Source organism: Nematolebias whitei, chromosome 10 (assembly GCF_014905685.2).
Source record: "Nematolebias whitei isolate Nwh7 chromosome 10, NemWhi1, whole genome shotgun sequence".
Classification (NCBI taxonomy): Eukaryota; Metazoa; Chordata; class Actinopteri; order Cyprinodontiformes; family Rivulidae; genus Nematolebias; species Nematolebias whitei.
This window is the reverse complement of record NC_056507.1, coordinates 44,703,130-44,714,006: the sequence shown is the minus strand read 5'-3', so window position 1 is coordinate 44,714,006 and position 10,877 is coordinate 44,703,130.

Sequence of the window (10,877 nt, the reverse complement as noted above, 5' to 3'; positions counted from 1 at the left end):
AGTCCATTTTTACCAGTGTGGCATCCCCCCTTCTTCTTACAACACTCAACAGACGTCTGGGGACAGAGGAGACCAGTTTCCCAAGTTTAGAAATAGGAATGCTCTCCCATTCATGTCTAATACTGGCCTCTAACTGTTCAATCGTCTTGGGCCTTCTTTGTCACACCTTCCTCTTTATGATGCGCCAAATGTTCTCTATAGGTGAAAGATCTGGACTGCAGGCTGGCCATTTCAGTACCCTGATCCTTCTCCTTCGTAGCCATGATGTTGTGATTGCTGCAGAATGTGGTCTGGCATTATCGTGTTGAAAAATGCAGGGTCTTCCCTGAAAGAGATGACGTCTAGATGGGAGCATATGTTGTTCTAGAACCTGAACATAGTTCTCTGCATTAATGGTGCCTTTCCAGACATGCAAGCTGCCCATGCCACAAGCGCTCATGCAACCCCATACCATCAGTGATACAGGCTTCTGAACGGAGTGTTGATAACAACTTGGGCTATCCTTGTCCTCTCTGGTCCGGATGACATGGTGTCCCAGTGTTCCATAAAGAACTTCAAATCGTGACTCATCTGACCACAGAACAGTCTTCCATTTTGCCACACTCCATTTTAAATGACCCCTGGCCCAGTGCAAACGTCTGAGCTTGTGGAGCTTGCTTAGAAATGGCTTCCTCTTTGCACTATAGAGTTTCAGCTGGCAACGGCAGATGGCACGGTGGATTGTGTTCACTGACAATGCTTTCTGGAAGTATTCCTGAGCCCATTCTGTTATTTCCTTGACAGTGGCATTCCTGTTTGAGGTGCAGTGACGTTTAAGGGCCTGGAGATCACGAGCATCCAGTAGAGTTTTATGGCCTTGACCCTTACACACTGCGATTGTTCCAGATTCTCTGAATCTTTTGATGATGTTATGCATGGTCGATGATGATAACTTCAAAGTCTTTGCTATTTTACGCTGGGTAACACCATTCTGGTATTGCTGCAATATCTTTCTGCGCAACAGTGGTGGAATTGGAGATCCTCTTACCATCTTGGCTTCTGAGAGAAACTGACACTCTGAAAAGCTCTTTTTATACCCAATCATGTTGTCAATTGACCTAATTAGTGTTAATTGGTCTTCCAGCTGTTGGTTATATGTTCAATTTCCTTTTTCCAGACACTTATTGCTACTTGTGTCAACTTTTTTGGGATTTGTTGACACTGTGAAATTTTGAATCAACATATTTTTCCTTTAAAATGTTACATTTACTGAGATTAAACTTTTGATCTGTCATCTATGTTATATTACGAATAAAATATTGACATTTGCCATCTCTACATCATTGCATTCAGTTTTTATTCACAATTTGTTTAGTGTCCCAACTTTTTTGGAATCCGGTTTGTAGTAGAGGTGGTCAGTTTAAAATTAAAATCAGACACCACTCTGAGCAGCAGGACCACGCTTTCCACAGAACTGTGTCAACTCTTGAAACTGTGCCTGCAGTCAACCTACTTCACATATGGGGAGCAATATTATAGGCAGAAACATGGGTGTGCTATGGGTTCTCCATTTTCTCCTATTGTGGCCAATCTATACATGAAGGAGGTAGAAAAGAGAGCCTTGACGTCCTTTTCAGGGACACCACCAAGTCATTGGTTCAGGTATGTTGATGACACCTGGGTTAAAATTAAATCTCAGGAAGTCCAACATTTTACTGATCACATCAACTCTGTGGATAAATACATCAAGTTCACATGAGAAGATGCAAAAAATGGCATGTTGGCTTTCTTGGACTGTGAGGTCTCAGTCTCTGATAGATGACATTTGCAAACTGAGGTGTACCGCAAAAACCCACCAACACAGACCAGTATTTGCAGTTTGACTCCCATCACCCTTTGGAGCACAAGTTAGGAGTCATCAGGACTCTGTATCACAGAGCAGACAGCGTCCCCACTAACTCAGGAGCCAGGCAGAAGGAGAAATCCCACATGCTGGTGAAGATTTTCAGTCATCCAGGACATGATGAATTCAAATCTGTGAGGTGGAGGTGAACAGCTGAGTCTTGTCCTGTGGAACTGGCTCTCCTGTGTTGATCCATGCGTCGGTTTTCACACCTGATGGAAACAGAGGGGCCTCGTCTGTGAATTAGAGGAACAAAAGACTCTTACTGTTAAGGTGTTTTAGGTGTGAATTGCCAATCTACATATGTGTGTGTGTCTTATCTCACTCAGCCTTATAACCTGAATCGCTCACTCTCTGCTCTTTGAATTGAGAAAGCTCCTCGGATGAGGAGAGAAACGTCTTCTGTTACAAATAAAGTCCAGTTGTTTTTGTATTGAACGCTTTTTGAGAAATACCACACAAGACAGGCTCTAGAGCAATGTGGATATCCTAACTGGGCCTTACTGAAAGCAGAAAAGAAACCCAAACAGGACTCCAGTCAGCCATCAGGTGAAAAGGAGGAACCCAGACCCAGACCAGTGGTCATTCCATATGTTGAGGGAGTATCAGAGAAACTGAGACGTTTATTTTCTAAAAACAACGTCCCAGTGGCTTTTAAACCCCAAAATACATTTTGGCAAAGACTGGTTCATCCCAAAGATCCAGTCCCCCGGCACAAACAGAGTAATGTTGTGTATGTTGTTCAGTGTCAGGAGAGTGATCAGTCTTACATCGGGGAAACTAAACAGCCACTGGCCAAAAGGATGGACCAGCACAGAAGAGCAACAACATCAGGCCAGGACTCTGCGGTCTACACTCATCTCCAGGCCAGCGGTGGCTCATCCCTTTAGTCCACCCCTGGCTCCAGCCAATGGAGGGGTGGAGGTCCGTGTTCAACTGTCCCTCTCTTACAATGCTGTGATTGCTAGTATCACTCAGCCCTCTGTGAATAGTAAACAGCCATCAGGGTACTAATGATCCATCGTTAGGCTGATGGTCCTTCTTGATAAGGTGAGCAGCTGGTTTTGGTTGTCAGCAACAAAACTGGTTGATCGACTCTGAGAAGGTGCTATTTAAGAGACTGAGCTGAATACAGCACCTCAGACTGAGAAAGTCTTTCGGATGAAAGACAAAACTTTTATACATTTTTTTTGTTGTTGTTGTTTTGCTTTGTTTTGTTTTTTGAATGTCTAGAAGACCAGATTTAACTTTTTTAGATTTTTCTACCTGGATTATTGAGCATGCATCAGGATATTTATTGTTTACATTTACAAACTGGAATTTATCAGATAGATATGATTTAAACCATTTTAGAGCTGTTTTGGTCATCCCAATATCATATTCAAGTGGCTATAGTAAAATATTGTGATCAACTGTATCAAATGCAGCACTGAGGTCTGTTAAAGACGAGAGCTGGCTGCGGACCACCGGATCCGGAAACCCCCTACAACCCACGTCTTTACCCCCAGCTCGAACCTCCCTCAGAAGTGGCAACTATACTAATCAATAAATCAAGGAAACTTCAATTAAGTTTTATCAATTAAATTAAAAAAGGCAGGAAAAGATTACAATTCACAGTGCTGGACTCTCCGGACTGTGACGCATTCACAGACCCGGAAGAGCCTTGAAGTCCCGTGTCATAACTAATTTATAGGGTCCTAAGACTCCTCCTTCACAGAAGGGGAGCTTAACTTGTCAGTGTATTAGGGGGCGTGACTAAGTGTGGTCTTATGTGGACTGACGTGTTAGGAAAATATGAAACGTGCTTCAAAGCCTTTCTAGGTGATGTGGCAAGCAGATCAAACTCTATTCCTTGGCTGATATTGAAATCCCAGGGAGACTCTCTTTAGAGTTTGCTGGCCCAGTTTAACCCAGTCAGAACCGGGTCATAATTTGATTATAATCCCGTCTCTGAGCAGATCAAAACCATAGGTCCAGTCTAGATAAATATCGTAACAACTCCCCCTGGGCGAGGATCCCCGAAGGGGTTCCCCCGCATAAAAACTCCCAGTTCAATACCGCCAGATAAGCAAGCAATTAATCACTTTCCTCTGGTTGAATTTGAACTAGTCCTTATATGTTGGCGGGAGATGCCTACAGGCTATAACGTGTGTGACCTGACCGCCTCAGGTCAAAATAAGATGCCAGGGCTGACGGCTAGCGTGTGACCTGCCAGCCTCAGGTCGCCTGACCCAGCCCTGGACATCTGCCTAGAACTTCAGCATCCCCCTGATGTGGTGCAATGACATAATGGAAATTTCTAACATTTTCTAAGTCAGTTCTCTAAACATATGATTTAATGATTGCAAGAGGCATCCTAATGCAAGAAAGCGTTCTTATCTAATATGTTAATCAGTTCGTAGAACCTGAATCTTCTCTTTTTGACTCAAAGGGCAGCCCTGGTCCATTGTGTCCATCTGGAAAAGAAAAAAGAAAAAAAAACTCTGTGCCTCCTTCCCTTTTTCAATCGTGCCGTCCCTATTTTATTTGCACAGAGCGCTGCCGGTATGTTTAGCCTGTCACAGCTGAAAAAATGTGTTTGTGTGAATAAAAATCAAATTTAAACAACTAACGTGTTTTAATGTGCATATGTATGTAAAAAAAAGAACCTTCCAACTCTCCCTGGTGATCTAATATAAAAACATTCCCAATTAACCAACAAATCAATTCACCCATTCCACCACCCTTAAATTTAGTCCCAATTTAAATTGAAAAATGTCGAGTTCACCCCCTGGAAAATCTATATTATAAAACCTCATATGTATTTATCAATATATTCTGGTCTCTCGTCAATGGCCCAGCTGTAAAAAATTTGTTATTTCATAGAAAACAATATTAATAATTAAATCCATCATCGCAATTGCACCATCTAGTGGCATTAGTCCATCATGATCAGCTCTAGAAAAATTTGTATGTCTTCACACATCAAAAATTCATTACATACACAAATCATCAAGTAATCATTAAAAGGTAATAATTAGCTAAGTACCATGCAAAAGTATCTTGTCCAACCATGTTACTTTTAAGGAAAAAAAATCATCATAACGCGTCATTATACTGTAAATAAAATGTAAACATTAATATCTAACCCACCCCATAATTAGTCAGTCCATCAATCATCTCATCTCTCAAAGTAGTTGGAGAAGATCTGTCACCCAATTAATGCTGAGTTCAACATTCAAATCAACCACAATTCTAAAGTACACATCTGTACTTAATTGTTAAAATTTACCCAGAACGTAGCTTCATATTATCTGTTAAATTTCCTGTTATATTCACCCGTGTTTGACTTCCTCCCCGTTGGGTTGTAACACACTACTAGGAAGGTCCACTTAGTTATAACATCAAGACGTTCACTCTAAAAAAAAAACCCTTTAGTTTCAAATAAAAATTATAATTTTCTTCTCCCACATTCAAATAATCAGTTTTGGAATTAATTAACAGATAGAACATTTGTAACTCTATTTTCAAAATAGTGCTTTATATACGTAATAGCAGTTGTTCTGATTTATCGTTCAAAAATCCCCCAGACTTAGCTTTAGATATAATCACATTATTAATTGATTAGCATTGTAAACACAACCTATAAATATTTGTAATGTCAAAACAGTGTTCTATAATAATTTCAGTTCATGTAAAAATCCAAAAACTCTAGTCTAGCAATAATCATTTATTAATTCATAGCTTAATAAAATCAATAAGTTCACAGTTTCATATGTTTGATTTGATTAGCTAAAAATATATTTTAAAGACACTCCTCCATCTATATATTTAAAAGTAAAATCAGAAAATAGAAAACCCTTAACTGTGCAGGTAACGTTAATTAGATGTTAATAATGATAAGTGAAGTCAATTTGATGTTAATAAACTGTCACAGCCAGATCAGTATGAACCGGACTTCCTTCCGGTGAGTGAACGCTGGCGCATCCTGGCTGGCGCATCTTGGCTGCCACTGTTTGTTGTTGCTTTTTTCTGTTTTATTCTGTCCTTCCTGCCTTTTCCACTACACCAAGTCTCTGATCCATCTCAATATCAGCCATGCAGTTCATTAGGATTTACCTGCTGCCTGCTCTGCTTTGGACTCTCCAGCTGCTCATATACCATCACCCGGCGGCTGGTCTTCTCCATTACTCAGCGGTCGAGCTCCTTCGCCTTCGTTTCCTACCAGCCGTGCCACCTGTGCTCCCTCTTCAGGACATTGCCTTCCATCCTCGCCGGAGAAACATTCACCGTGGCTCCCGCCGTAGACTCCATGCTGACATGTCTAATCCCATAAACTCCATCTGGTCTGACTCTCACCATTCTACACACCGCAATACTCGGGCCACTAACAGTAGTAGCATGTTAGCTAGCCTAGCTCGATCGGCTAATGCTCCGGTCGCTACAAACTCCTCCTCCGTAAAGTTTGGCCTTCTGAACGTTCGCTCACTCACTGGCAAAGGTCAGCTTATTCAAGACCTAATATCCGACCATAAGCTAGATTTTATTTGTCTAACAGAAACGTGGCAACAACAAAATGACTTTTTCCACCTGAATGAATCTACCCCACCGGGGTTTGTTTACATCGCCAAATCCCGCGAGTCCGGCCGCGGAGGAGGTCTCGCGATAATTCACCGCAAGAACTGGAAGGTCACGCCGGTTCACACACCTCCCTCTCCCTCCTTTGAGAACACTGTGTGTCTACTCTCCGGCCCGACCCCCACCGTTGTTGCCACTTTCTACCGTCCACCCAAAATCAACAACTCTTTTATAAATGACTTTGCTGCTCTAATCGCCCATCTCTCAGCTCTTTCACCCAACATTATTCTGCTTGGAGACTTCAACATTCATATGGATGAAGACAACAACCCCCTCACCAGAGACTTCACATCCTGCCTTGACAGCTGTGGCTTCCAGCAGCTCATTAACTTTCCAACCCACATAAAGGGCCACACTTTGGACATATTATGCTGTTCTGGACTCTCTCCTCTCAACTGTTCTTCTGATGAACTTCCATTTACTGATCACCTCATGATTTCATTCAGTGTCAATCTAAAATTTTCTTCAGAGAAACCTCAACGCACTCTTTCCTTCCATAATATTAAGAATATCAACCATGACATTCTTTTGTCTCATATTAATAATACCATCTTCACCTTCAGTTCTTTTAACCCAGATGACCTTGTCACATTCTACAATAACAGCCTCACCAACATCCTTAACTCTGTCGCTCCTCTGAAAACCCGGTCTGTCTCCTTCTCCAACTCTGCACCCTGGTTCACTCCAGAACTCCGTTCTCTGAAATCCAAAGGTCGGAGGTTGGAGCGACTCTATAAGAAATCCGGTCTCTCAATTCACAAGGAACTCTATGCGAACCACGTCATCCAGTATAAGGACAGTATTTCTCAAGCCAAATCCAGCTACTTCTCTGACATCATCAGTTCCAATGTTGGCCATTCAAAGACCTTGTTCTCTCTCCTTAACCGTTCAGTCTCATCTCCTAACTCATTACCCTCTCACATGGTTTCCACAGAATTTTGCAACTCTCTGATGTCCTATTTCAATGAAAAGATTATTTCAATTCATAAACATCTTGGACCTAATGCCGCCCCCAACATCTATGTTGAACTCCCCCTCCCTCCCTCCCTTCTCTGTCTTCTCCCTCCCCTCTGCTGATGACATTGCTGACATTATCAGCAAGTCTAAGTCCTCATCCTGTCAGCTCGATCCATTTCCCACAGTTCTTGTTAAATCCTGTCTCCCATCTCTGCTCCCCATCATCACTAACATCATCCACTCCTCCCTAACCTCTGGCATTGTTCCCACAGCTTTCAAATCTGCGGCCATCACCCCCATCATCAAGAAACCAGGTCTTGACTTTACCAACTTCAGTAATCTTCGTCCAATCTCTAATCTGCCCTTTATTTCCAAAGTTCTTGAAAAAGCTGTTGCTATTCAACTTCACTCTCACCTATCCAACAATAACATTTATGAAGAGTTTCAATCTGATTTTCGCCCCCACCATAGCACCGAAACAGCTCTAATAAAAATAACTAATGACCTTCTTCTTGCTGCTGGCTCTGCTCTTCTGTCTATCCTCATTTTACTGGATCTAAGTTCTGCCTTCGACACAATCTGTCATTCTATCCTCCTCAACAGACTAACCTCCATTGGCATCTCAGGTACTCCATTAGACTGGTTCAAATCATATCTCTCTGACCACACTCAATTCATTCAGCTCAAATCCTTTCGTTCCCAGTCTTCCCCCGTCTCCACGGGTGTCCCCCAAGGCTCTGTCCTCGGACCCCTCCTCTTCATCATTTACCTCCTTCCTCTAGGTCACATCTTCCGTAAATTTGGTGTCCATTTTCACTGTTATCCTGATGACACACAACTCTACTTGTCAACAAAACCAAACTCCACCCACCCACCCTCCATCCTCACCGACTGTCTCAATGAGCTAAATCACTGGTTTTCTAACAATTTCCTACAACTAAACAGTGACAAAACAGAAATCATTCTTGTCGGTACCAAAAACTCTCTTTCAAAATCAGAAAATCTTCTCACCCCCCTTAACAACGCTCTGCTATCCCCCTCGCCTCAGGTCAAGAGTCTTGGTGTCATCCTCGACAGTGACTCTCTCCTTCACTTCACACATCAACAACGTCACTCGGTCTGCCTATTTCCATCTCTGAAATATTAACCGTCTCCGCCCTCCTCTCACACCCCGCTCCACAGCCATCCTTGTTCACAGTCTTGTGACTTCTCGGATTGACTACTGCAACTCCCTTCTTTATGGCCTCCCCAACAAATCTCTCCAGAAGCTGCAATTGGTCCAGAACTCAGCTGCCCATGTCATAACTCAAACCTCCTCCTATAACCACATCACTCCTGTCCTGCAGCAGCTCCACTGGCTCCCGGTTAAATCACGCATCGTCTTCAAAATTCTTCTTCTCACTTTCAAAGCTATCCACAACCTTGCCCCGCCCGTACCTATCTGACCTCCAACACATCTTCATCCCCTCTCGCTCTCTCACATCCTCCTCTTCACTACACCTCCATGTACCCTCTGCCCGCCTCTCCACCATGGGGAGCAGGGCCTTCACCTGCTCTGCTCCTCATCTCTGGAACTCTCTACCCCCTGACTTAAGAAACACCACCTCTCTTTCTCTATTCAAGACTGCTCTGAAAACACATCTCTTTAGACTCGCTTATCCTTAACTTTGCTGTATGTATTTTATATTCTTTACGCATTTTATATTCTGTATGTATTTTATATTCTTTATGTATTTTATATTCTTTATGTAATTTATTCCTGTTGATCTTTGTTCTTACTGTAACGTGTCCTTGTGTGTCATGAAAGGCGCTTTTTAAATAAAATGATTATTATTATTATTTATTATTAAAGAACCCTCATTCATGATAAATGATAACACCCTCATTTGATGCGTGATGTTCTCAGCTCAGGGAGTAGAACCAGTGACTTTTCCCCCCCTGGCACTCCACTCCATTTCTCCTCATCAGGGGCATTTCCTCGGATATCTGTCCGGCCTCCATCCTTCAAACCCCTGTCATTGGACTCGCAACCTCTCTGTCAGCGACTCGTTTGAAGCTGCATTATCAGGAAAAAAGAACAAACATCCTTCTCCCACAATATCACAAAACTCCAGTCATCTATCTAAATTTCTATAATTTTCATTATCAATATATAATTATCAGTTATCATTCATTATTGGTAAGTCAGTGGTTCATATTCCAGTTCATACTCATCTGACACCTCTCTGGGAACGATGATCACAAACTCACACAGGTGACCCCTGTGTTCACCTTCCTGGAGCTTCTTCAGCTTAGATAACCTGAACAGGTGATAAGAGACACAAACAGCACAACACCCTGCTGGCAACCAGCCAGACAGAGTCCATCCTTCTACCCATCATCCTGTTCCTGTCGTTTTCCTGAACTGAGTCATCCCTATCATTTAGCATTTTATCAGCAACACTTATTGTTTTTCTTCATGTATCAAATTTCACAAGTCCTTGATAAGTATTATACAACATCATTCTAAAATGATATGTCTTAAATCATGTTAGTAGTTATTAAAATTCATTATTATATATTTTCTGTTAGTATCTGTTAAAGAATAATAAAAATAAGTAAAAATAGTGAAAAATAAGTAAAACTAGTGTATTCCAACTCTGTTAGCACTTGTAAAAATCTTACCCGAGATAAAAACATCTATAGATTTGATACACCACATACAGAACACCATGGACTTTGTGGACAAGGTGAGGGATGTCATCATGGAGACTGATGAAACAATGGTCTCTTTTGATGTCACATCACTCTTTACGTGCATTCCTGTTGATGATGCAGTAGAGGTGGTCAGTTTAAGATTAAAATCAGACACCATTCTGAGCAGCAGGACCACGCTTTCTACAGAACAACTGTGTCAACTCTTGAAACTGTGCCTGCAGTCAACCTACTTCACATATGGGGAGCAATATTATAGGCAGAAACAGGGGTGTGCTATGGGGTCTCCAGTTTCTCCTATTGTTGCCAACCTGTACATGGAGGAGGTAGAAACGAGAGCCTTGACGTCCTTTTCAGGGACACCACCAAGTCATTGGTTCAGGTATGTTGATGACACCTGGGTTAAAATTAAATCTCAGGAAGTCCAACATTTTACTGATCACATCAACTCTGTGGATAAATACATCAAGTTCACACAAGAAGATGTAAAAAATGGCAAGTTGGCTCTCTTGGACTGTGAGGTCTCAGTCTCTGATAGAGGACATTTGCAAACTGAGGTGTACCGCAAACCCACCCACACAGACCAGTATTTGCAGTTTGACTCCCATCACCCTTTGGAGCACAAGTTAGGAGTCATCAGGACTCTGTACCACAGAGCAGACAGCGTCCCCACTAGCTCGGGAGCCAGGCAGAAGGAGAAATCCTACACAAGACAGGCTCTAGAGCA